Below are 11,850 nucleotides of genomic sequence, written 5' to 3'. Positions count from 1 at the left end.
GTTCTGTATATCCCAGCATCAAATAATTCTTACTGTACACTGAGGGCACTAGTATGAGTAACCACAGTAAGTTTCAGGCATGTAACACTTTCCTAGTCAGGGTTAGCAGGGGATGCATTGCACTTACATCTAATGGAAAACCTGCCATGAAATGCTCTCCCCCCGCATACGTTTCTATCCTTCTACGCCAGCATTATGCACATTTAATAGCATAAATTGAATACTAATACATGTGTATGTATAGGGTGGACAGGTCTGAAAACAGAATAGTCCATGGTAGGTGAGGGATTATGTTTTATTTTTTCATTTATTTCATTGACTTAAACAATAGGAATACTATTTCCTATCTTACAAAAGGATTTGATGGTTCTTTTGATGTTGATACACTGTTTTTAGTACTTGTCTTTTGTATGTGTGGCGGGGGGGACTGACTACGCCACTCTCACAGATGGGGTGAGAGACCCTTAGTAAGAAATACTATAACTACTATTTGTGTCCCGTCTAATCAAATGAACCGGTACAGAGACTGTGGTATCAAATACACAACATTTTATTTTACACACAATAATAACATCCAAAGGTACTTAATATTACATTATAAAAATAATTCACGGCAAACCAAAGCACACTAGATAAGCACAACAAACCACTGCTCAAACCAAACAACTTGAAACAAATAAATCTAAATGTGGGAAAAACAGTGGCAGGAACTTAACACCTGTAGTAGAAGATACATGTATTAATGATACAATAGCAGCAGTATTTACAAATTAATAATTTACGATCAAAACATACCGACTGCTATTGCGTTTAGACCCCGCAACTCACTTGATCACCGTCAATATCCCGCTGACCTTGGAACTGATGCCTAATGCGTTGGGTTACTCAAACAGCAAACAATTGCCTCCAGTACTACTCCTACTTAAACTATCGCGGGCCTCATTAAGAAATGAGCGCCAGCTGTGAGTTAAAGCTCCTGGGTCCTAGAGCTACCCGGTTACACTCATCCCCACTTTCAAAGTTCACCGTCCCGGTGACAGGGCTAGTGTCTACCATAACCTAAAGCCATGGCTGACGTAAGACCTCTCACCTCCATCTCACCATCAGGTTTAGCAACAATGACGTTAGCATATGCCTCCTAATTGCTCACAAAGGTATCGCAGAAGTGGGCTTGAGCCCTCTGTTCACCCCTAGACACTACCAGGGCTGTTAAATCTGTACCCCCGCTACTCCACGCTTGCCCACCATCACCAAGTGAGGAGGCTGTCACTGAAGCACACAGAGCTAATGCCTGAAGCATTAGGTAAAAACGTACAGCAACCCTTTTGTCTTCCACATGCCTACAGATCATGTCGTTACACAGGTGTTCTACAACTGGTCACGTAAAGTGCAGTCAGAGTTCGGAATAGATCCCTCAACTCTTGCAAATAGCAATGTCCATGATAGACATGAGTGCATGACGATACAGCTTTCCCATCCTTCTGTGTGCGCAAGTAAAACTGCTGTTTTACACAAACCAACCTGTGAACATACATAGTTTTTAAAAATGATGTTAAAAACACTATCCTGGTGTGTTGTCGTCTTTAACAGAGTAAAAATTTCATATCATCTTTTGCTTCTCCATCTTAACGATCGGGCAAAAACAAAGCTCAGCTGGAGGCAGGCATCTAATTAGACACCTACGACCACCTACGACCTCCTCAATCCAGTCCTCAACAGATATCAAGTCACAGGCGGCTGTTTTCAGCTTGAAGCTGTCGTACCTGTTTGGCAAGAGCTTGTAATTGTTCCTGAACATTGTCCTCCGACATGACTAACAGTCTTTCAGCGCCCAGTAGAGTACTGACGTCCACTGGATGTCAGTCACCAAAGTCCACACGAAGGATATCCAGGGGCGATGAGGCCCCAGATGACCACCACAGTTTTTCCCACAAAACGAATATTGCAACAAAGCAGGTAAACCAACAAAAAAACTCAATACCACAGCCTCTGGATCCTGCCGACTACGCCATATGTGGCGGGGGGGACTGACTACGCCGCTCACAGATGGGGTGAGAGACCCTTAGTTAGAAATACTATAACTACTATTTGTGTCCCGTCCAATCAAATGAACGGTACAGAGACTGTGGTATCAAAAATATACAACATTTTATTTTATACACAATAACATCCAAAGGTACTTAATATTACATTATAAAAATTATTCACGGCAAACCAAAGCACACTAGATAAGCACAACAAACCACTGCTCAAACCAAACAACTTGAAATCAAAAATAAATCTAAATGTGGGAAAAACAGTGGCAGGCACTTAACACCTGTAGTAAAAGATACATGTATTAATGATACAATAGCAGCAGTATTTACAAATTAATAATTTACGATCAAAACATACCGACTGCTATTGCGTTTAGACCCCGCAACTCACTTGATCACCGTCAATATCCCGCTGACCTTGGAACTGATGCCAAAGGCATTGGGTTACTCAAACAGCAAACAATTGCCTCCAGTACTACTCCTACTTAAACTATCGCGGGCCTCATTAAGAAATGAGCGCCAGCTGTGAGTTAAAGCTCCTGGGTCCTAGAGCTACCCGGTTACATATGCTAGGCATGTGAACCTTTGGTCCCTTTTCAGGACAGCTGATAGCCTATTCTGGATCAGAAGGCTGTTGTTTTCGACTTGTCTGAGTAACCCACCCTACGCACAGGCTAACTGCATTAAAATCGCATGCCTTTGAACCTGTACATTAGTATGAAGAGCCATGCCATGTGAAATACTTTGAACCTGCTACACAAAATACATTTTGTGTAGCAATAATCATGATCATACTGGGGTATATTTCCTCAGAAAGCGATGTCGTGGAGCAAGAATGTTGGTTCTCATTCGTTACTATACCGTTTGAATGACGAATTTTAAGAATTTTGTGTTGAAAATAGCATCTGATATTTACACAGATAACAGACATCATTCTCTTGAATTCAACAACAAAGACGGTATAATGTGAGACTTCTGTCCCCCCTTCTTTTGGTTGCGATATCAAGACGAAATCCTTCACTCTTTGAATCGCGCGCGCTCCCGCGAGGGGGTGCCAATCCAGAGAGACATGCATCGGGTGATACAACACCGGCCATGACTTCGAGTGCTGCCCCATCTGGGGCACCGGGCTCACAGAGGAAGTCAGTCCAATAGACAGGATATAGCTCGCCAAGTCTTACTCTGTTAACAGTTTCAGTGAATTATTTTCATATATCCTGACCCGGGAGATTCGCAAAGCGCCACACGCCTGGAACCATGGTGAGTCCCCGGGAAGTGTACAGCTGTTCAGGGGGGTATTCCAAGTAGCGGGTTTAGTGAAAACTTTGAGTTGTTTAACCCTGAAAAGAGGCATACTCCGAGTTCCACGTTCCAGAAAGAGAGGTAACGAAACCTTTTGGTAAGTTACCATGGTAACTTACTCCTTGAAACTAACCTGCTCGCTAGCAGGTTTTCCATGCTGAACTCAGCGTTTCTACCGATCCCCTCCCACTTTCTTAGCCTGATAGCGTTGGCAGACACGGCATATGATTTCCTGGTTCAGCCGAGCAATCTCGAACAAAATTTTATTTGCTTAGTTATACGCCGGGAGACTTTAAGATTTTAAGACTGCGGTTTGATGTACTTTAATTCCCTGATGAATACCTAAGTTAACGTTACCGTTTCCTGTCACAATCTGTAATTTATTTTAGCAACAGTCTCAGCCCTTGGGTCTTCATCGATAGTGTTACTCGCCGTGGATTTGCCCTCAGAATTAACCAAATGGCTTTTGGCACTGAAATAAAGACAAATAATTGAATTGTATTTGGTCTTCTTTATTGCCTACAAATAGAAATCTAACAATGAGTAACCTACTTCTATCGGCTATTGTTCCTACAATTTACATGATTCATATGATTCTTACAATTTACATGATGTAGGCTACCGTCCTGTAACTGTTGTTTCAGCAAATCTAGCCCATTTCAACATTGTTGGGGGGTCAATATATTGGCCAAACAACCAAAACTAATTCCCCTATGGTTTGAAGGAAGATGGGAAACTGAACAGTGTAGGCCTATTAACATTAACCAAATAATGCCAATACCAATGGAATTACAGTTATTTGACTCTTTGGGTTAAATCAGAGCAAGAATGGTCAAATTAAGGTTAAATAATATAATCATTTTATCATATTGCAAATGAATGCAATTAATGAAGTTAACTCTTATGCCTACTCTTCCATGATTATTGTAAACCAGAGATAGAAAGCATGAGGAGAGGAAGAAGGAGTAGGCCTAGGACAAGCCTGAGCTGAGGAGAAGGTCTCAGGAGATCAAGAATCCACAGAACAATGCTTCACAATTCCGTCCCAAGAACAACTACAATCATACCAGAATCTTGACCCTTACTTATCAACATGTCTAACAATGCTACAGTAAGTTACAAAGATGTGAGAGCCATCAAGTTGAGACTCCATCCAGTAACTCCATATTTTACCATAAGAGAGGTGGGGGCAGGTGGACAGCCTTACAAGATCAGCCTTTATTCTTCTGCCCTATGTACATGTTATATGTTGTTCAAAATAGAAATTCAGCAAATTCAACAATTGATATTAATGTAGGTTATTGTTCCCACAATTAACATCACATGTGACCATGCATCCTTCCGTAACTGGTGTTCCAGTAAATGTTTTTGGAGATTAGCCTTTATTCTGCCACCTTAAGTAGGCCTACACCATCTCTTGGTCAGTTTTTGGCACTTTCTTCACGAGGTGCAATTTGTACAACTCATTTACTTGTAACTGGGTATACATGAGATTACATTAGCTAAATTTCACTGTTCCACATGCAACATTCACCTGCCATTAAATGAACATCTCACTGTATACAGCATGCCCTGTTGTCAGAATGTGCAAATCGTTTTTATATTCATTATTCTCATAATGTCAGTGTAACTGACAATTACAAAAAAGCCTGTAAATAAAAGTACATGGAGAGAGAACTACCAGTAGCTACCATAGCTACATAATTCTCTGCATCAATTTCTGCGGCAGCAGTCATTAATGTCTCTTCGTTATTTTACGTAATCATCATCATAATCCTTTGATAAAAAGCATTATGTTGAGGGAAACTGCTACTACAAGTTGAAATAGGCACCAATTGATATTTAAACATCATGTCGAATATGTTTAAAACCATGGTGACGTCGAGGCTGCAATCACAAGCGTAGCCTATAAGCAAAATATGCATTACCTGTTCGTAGTATGTTTTTATATGTAGCCTAATATAACATTGAACATGCTATTTTAGTAAGTCCACCACTTTTTCTCCTGTAATATTAACGGACAGTGGGGTTAAATGTTCAACGTATGGACTGGCTATTGCATTCAAATAGTAAATGACTCGGCAGCAATTGTCTCAATTGTAGCAATAGGCTATATGCTGCTACAGCCGTGTTGCTTTTTTCCGGAATATGTGCTCAGATTGACCATGAACACGAACTAAAACTTATATCTAAAGTGTGGAGAAGTATGACAACGTTTTTTGTCGTCGGTTGCCATGGAGAATCCTAGTATCGGAGCTCCATAGATGTTGGCTTTTGGTAGTATTCATGCACGCGCTAAACTCAGAGTTGCCGTACTCCGAGTTGAGTTAACAAATTTATATCAGCTTTTCTGGAACCGAATTTTCGGAGTTTACCATGTTAGAGTAACTCAACTAAGAGTTCAGGGTTAATCTCAGAGTTTGTTAAACCCGTTACCTGGAATACCCCCCAGGTTCACTCTCTCTCAAAAACCAATAGGTGCGGTGTTGTGTCCTAGAGATAACGAGTGGAATAAGAGCGAGAAGAGAGCTCTTGATCGTTTTGTCTGTATGGAACTGTTAACTGGGAGAGAAATATAACAAAGGAATGAGTGATCGACAAAGAGTGATGTTTGCCATGGAAGGCCGAAAACATTTGCTGTAATAAAGATCTCTTGATGTTGTATTCAAAGCCCAGCGCAACACCGTGGTTGGTTGGGTGCAGGGATTCTCGAAAGGGAGCCTCTGACCAACTCAGAACCAAACGTGCGTTCTCTGCGCACGCAGCCTATGCAAATTCGAGAGACCCAGAGCGCCGAGTGTGTGGGTCATGCGCGAGATAGGTGTTACGGCCTGTGGGCCTTTTGTGTACTGTTTGTTGCCCTATCGTGTTTTCCCCTCCCCTTTTTTTGTTCTCCCTTGTTGTCCGCAGGTGTCTGTCCGCGATTGGCTGTGTTCGTTCCAGATCTCGTCCAATCCCGATCCCGTCCGTCTTCCTCGCAGCCCTTAAGAGCCCATCCGTCTTTGGAACGGAAAGCAGCCTTCCGCATTCTGTTTTGTGTTTACGTATATGTTCTGTTGGTAGCAGGTCCTCGTGTTTGTTGCCTTTAGTGTTGTTCGTTTGGTCGTTTGTTTGGTCGCTTACTCCCTTGTTACTTCACTAGGCAAGGAACGGCCCCGCCCCATGTAATTTTGTTAGAGAGGCATTATTGGGGTAGGCAGGGTATTTAGCACTTTTATTGTTTTAATTCCTTTGGCACCGTTCATGGTCCCCTTGTTCTCCTGTGACGCCTTTTCTGTTTGTAAAATAAAACGCACGGTTCTCTACATACACCTTCGTTTGTGTTCGTGTTGGCTGCTGGTTGTTAGTCCCTCCTTTGCCCCTAGACGTCGAAAGCCTTTGTTCGTTCAGCCAGGGAGGGTCGTAACAATAGGTGAGGGCGTCGGAAGGGCGCCGTGCATGCATGCTCGCAGTGAGCCCGGGCCTCGTTCGTTCGACAACAGCAAGGACAGTCAGTGACTTAAGTAGACTTATAAATATTTCATATTTTATTTAATTTCATATTGCTTTTGTACACATTTATGATTATATGTTATGGAACAACTGATGAAGAACTAACATAGTGCTACCTAGTCTTGGCATTAACATCAAAAAAATCTAAATTAGCTTATCAATTCCATAGCTCCCTTGACAAACAGCTTCTCTTTATTATTGTACGAGGACGGCAAGCTGTAAGATTTGCCCCTGCTGAACATTAACAAGACTCATGTCAACAGGCTACCATCCCAGCTAACACATTTACGTTGCCCTTACGTTGTCGCAACGTCACGCGATGACCAAACACACGTTTCCGCAACGTCGCCAAAGACGTTGCGGGACCGTGCATCTGTGGAACGCCAGAAGGTTGCCGCAATGTAATGTTGTGACGTTGCCAGTCCGTAACCACGACGTCGTGGCAACGTCATTTTCCGACGTTGCCAGTCCGTAACCGCAACTACCTAGTAACGTAATTTTCCGACGTTGCCAGTCCGTAACTGTGACCTCCTAGCAACGTAATTTTGTGACGTTGCCAGTCCGTAACCACGACATTGTGGCAACGTTATTTTCCGACGTTGCCAGTCGGTAACCGGGACCTCCTAGCAATGTTGTTTTGTGACGTTGCCAGTCCGTAACCGCGACCTCCTAGCAACGTAATTTTGTGACGTTGCTAGTCTGTAACTGCGACGTTAATAATTTACTTAATTATTAAGTAACCTAAAATAACATACATCTTCAGAAAGATATGTGATTCTAGTTTGTCACATAGCCATGTGACAGGTTGGATATGGAAGCTGCAATCATGAGTCATTCACCTGGCTTGTTTCAAATGGGCTGCCGGGGCATGCTTGAGCATGTCCCCTATGAGGAGCTCTACCGCCTTCTCCCCCAGTCCGGTCCGCCACTTCATCACAGCATCTGCAATTAAAAGTCATGAACTTTTTGTTAGCACCAATTTGTACGTTGAACGCTGCGTGTAAGCCATAGTTCACGGCATCTCAAAACACCTACGACTCTTTCGGAACTCCAGCACCTTAAGGCGCTCCTCAAGGTCTTGGAGTTCAGCCTGTGTTTGGGCCACCTGTAGGTCCATCACTGGCACCTCTTCAGCGTGTCTGCCCTGTAGTCGCCTGAATAGGAGAGCCTATCGCTGGTTCTCCTCCAATGTCTCCATCTTCTGGAGAATAACCTGTAATGTGTCTGTCAGTAAAGACAAGTAAAACAAGTTTACAAGAGTTTGCATGATTGGCATAGACTCTAGATTAGCTGTAACATTGACGTAAATAACACATGTTACCTTGAATGGTTGTATACAAAGCTTTGCTAAGACAACATTTGTTGTTTTGCCAAATATGTATCCCCCCCTGCCACGACCAGAACAACTTAAGTATGCCTTACAATGAGTTGGAAATACTATTGAGAAGCTTTGAGTGTCTTATATTTGCACTTGCCTGGCTGCCAGCTGTTTTCCTGGACCCCCTATGAGTTCTCCTCCGCCAGACCAGAGTTGACACCTAGGGGTCTGGTGATGCAAAAGTTTTAAGTCATGCTTTTGCTTCAAAACATAGCCTTTAGGGTTGCCATGGTTCATACAATTATTGTCAATGTTATAAACGGTCATTCATTACTTTACCATAATTTCCCAGGGACACAGTGCTAGGCCGTGTGACGGTGGTAGGATAATCTGTACAGAAATGAAAGTGGAATGTAGTCAATGTAAATAGTATTAGCATTTTGATATTGATATAAAAGGAGTAGCATCGCACATGTGTGATCGTTCGAAAGCAGGGCCCCACAGCGTAGCATCGCACATGTGTGATTCTAAACATTACAACCGACTATTTTCCGATAGACAAACTATGTGACTATAGTATGGCTTCAAAATGTACAATTAGTAGGCTAACAAGTAACACTAGCAGGTAGGAGCATTGCTACGAGTATTATGCTAGGTTGCTAGGTAATGGAAGCTAATTGAAGCTACCTAGCTGCCGTTTTGGAAAAAACTCACTCATGGAAGCGTTGGAAATATTTAGAACTCACGCATCTTAACCCTGTAACGCCATTTGTATTATATTTGATACATGAGTTTCAGAGACCTCTACGTCATTATCATGAGCAATACTTTCCAAAAAAAAACCTGTTGCATACAATCCTAGATATGTCTTCTGCCAATTGGTAGATTTTCAATGCACTACAGGCATAATTGCTTAATGTTTCATTCATTATTTTATAGTAAAATCGTGTTGAAAATGTACATATCAAATGATACAGCAGGTTTTAAAGTAATATTTTACCAAGTTTCCCGCATAGTCAATGTAATGTATTTAATGAAGCAAACTGGATTTTGTCATATCACAATGCCAAATACCCTATTTTGTAAAGTTTGAAACAAATTTAAAGTAAGGATGTCATATTTAGATTGGAATTTGTGTTTTTTATATACAAAAACAAAGCTGTGGACCTACTTTTTTCATTTTTTGGAATTAAACCCCTGGTAAGTGTGAAACACTGTTATTGAAAATCCAAAACTCACATAATGGTTCCCAGACCAGCCATTGTTGAAACATAAAACAAGTTCATGGGAGGTGTTGACCTCCTAGATATGCTGTCTGAACTTTACAAGTTCAGTTTCTGATGGTATATGTATATTACTAAGACTGTATTAAGCTTCCTGTTTGGGAAAAAATAAGAACCAAACCACCTGAAATGTTCCAAAAGCAGTAAAAAAAAAATATTGTAAAAAAAATAAAATACATTGACGAATATCCCTGATGTATCAAATGTGATACAAACAAAATATCATATATGTAAAAAAAAAAATGAATCTTTAAAATATATTTTGACTTAAGGTCCAATAAACACTATAATAACAAAAAAAACTGAATTTTCTTGATATTAGTTGATGTGTCAGGCTTCACAGGGTTAAGGTTAAAATGAATAAACTTATCCAAAAACAGATTCATGTACAAATTGGAAGAATTAGTGACATGATACTTTTATAGACGCCATTGCTGTGCATGCCATGACCGACTGATCAAAACGTGATCAGCCACGCGCTAGCTCCACAGTCTTTGAAAATCCAAGGCTAAATAAACTATTTTCGGACAACGTTTTTTTCTAACAGTTCTGAACATTTATTTTCACTGATTCTTTTGTGGTTGATTTGTGAGACGCTAAACTTTGATGTATGTATTTTCGGTATTTAAACATAACTTTCTGGAGGGTTTAGCTACAGTACATTATACTAGCACTACTACTAGTAGCTAGCGAAATCCTAACGTAAACAATGTGAATCTGAAACAGATAACCACCCAGCTAACACATGACATTGCAGCAACGTTGCCAGTAAGTGCTCAGTTGGTAACCCGCGACGTTACCTTCTGGCAACGTCGTGGCAACAGCTAAGCAACGTTCTGAAGGGAATGTTGCCAGTTGGTCCCATGGACAACGTTACCACGACGTCGTACCTTGGTCGGCTTGTCACGTTATTTAGACCCGTGGGCAACGTTGCCGCAACGTCGTACCTTGGACGGCTGTTTACGTTATTTTCAAACCTGTGGGCAACGTTGCCGCGACGTCGTACCTTGGTCGGCTGGTTAAATGTGACCAAAAGGTAAGCGATCCTTAAGTTTCATTTCCAAAGACAAGTCATCACAGAATATTACAATTCTTCCTAGCTAACCTGCCCCTCAGTCTACCCCTGAGCAACAACTTTGCGCATGCCCATTTGAACGCATCTCTGAAACTGGGATTTCAGAAAAGAGTTTGCAGGGATTCAACCGTCTTGAACACATGGATTTCAACTGGAAATTAGCTACTTCAGAGGTGAGTTTTTTTTACAGAAATAGATTTAAATATATAAACATATTTTCTGAAATTGGATGGAGCATGCTATTACGGATAGGTTTGAAATTTAGGCAATTTAGCCTGCCCAGCTAACACAGTTACATCGCCCTTACGTAACTAGGACGTAATTTGATGACCAAACTTTCGTGCAACCAGAAAAGTGAAAGTCGTGGATTTGTAACGACAACGTAATTTGATTACATTTTCTATTAAACCGGGCGTTGACGCTCGCGTACGCTCCCACAATGCCCTGAACGAGCGTCAATGCCCGGTTTCATTGAAAATGGATTGGAAGCCGACGCTCCGCTCCGCTGTAGTGGACACGCACGTTAGGCGCGTTCAACCCCATGCGGCACCTATTGTGCGTTCGACTTCATGCGGCGCCGGTGTCGCCTGCAGCCAATGGCATTGTCAGCTTCAAGGCAGCCGACTGCAGCCTACTGTTGGCGCCGCCACCGCTGCATGAAGTTGAACGCGCCTATTGTCAGATGGTCGTTGCAACGTCGTGACAACGTAATGTCTTCATAGTTGTCAGTTGGTCATCACCAGGTAATTGAAAACCTAGCCTATTCTAGGGCGGACTTGCATTAGCTGCTAGCAGTCCTCATTTGCCCAAAACTATCCCGGCAGATATAGCCCCTAGCAGTTTTTAAGCAAAACCAATATTTTGCATGGTGCACAGCTAGACATAAATGATAACTGTAGTGTACCTTCAACAGCAGTCGGCCTAGATAAGAATGTTTGGAATTACAACTAACTGTGGTATTAGAGAGAGACTAGTTAATTATTTTGAGCTCCTACATACAAACACACAACATTAACGCTATGTTGTAATTGTAAATGAGACATGGACGTACCAAGTTATATGCAAGAACTTTATTTAAAAAGAAAACAAGTCTAAAAGAAGGCCGTGGTTCCAGCAGCTCTACTCCTCCAACTGAAGAGACCAGTTGTGCCTATCAACAAAACAATGCACAAACAGAAAAGGTGAGTGTCAAGTCCATCCCATTTTACCTGTCTAGCTTGAATCTGACATTTTAAAGAACAATATAACTGCCCATTGTTATTTATTACCTTAATGGTCTGTGCTGGAGCATGCTTCAGAGTCTCCCCTATCAGCATTTCAACCTCCTTCTCTCCCAGCCCTGCC

This window comes from Hypomesus nipponensis, chromosome 22 (assembly GCF_054491055.1).
Source record: "Hypomesus nipponensis isolate SF chromosome 22, ASM5449105v1, whole genome shotgun sequence".
NCBI lineage: Eukaryota > Metazoa > Chordata > Actinopteri > Osmeriformes > Osmeridae > Hypomesus > Hypomesus nipponensis.
The sequence above is the reverse complement of the archived record's forward strand: the minus strand, read 5'-3'. Positions refer to the sequence as shown.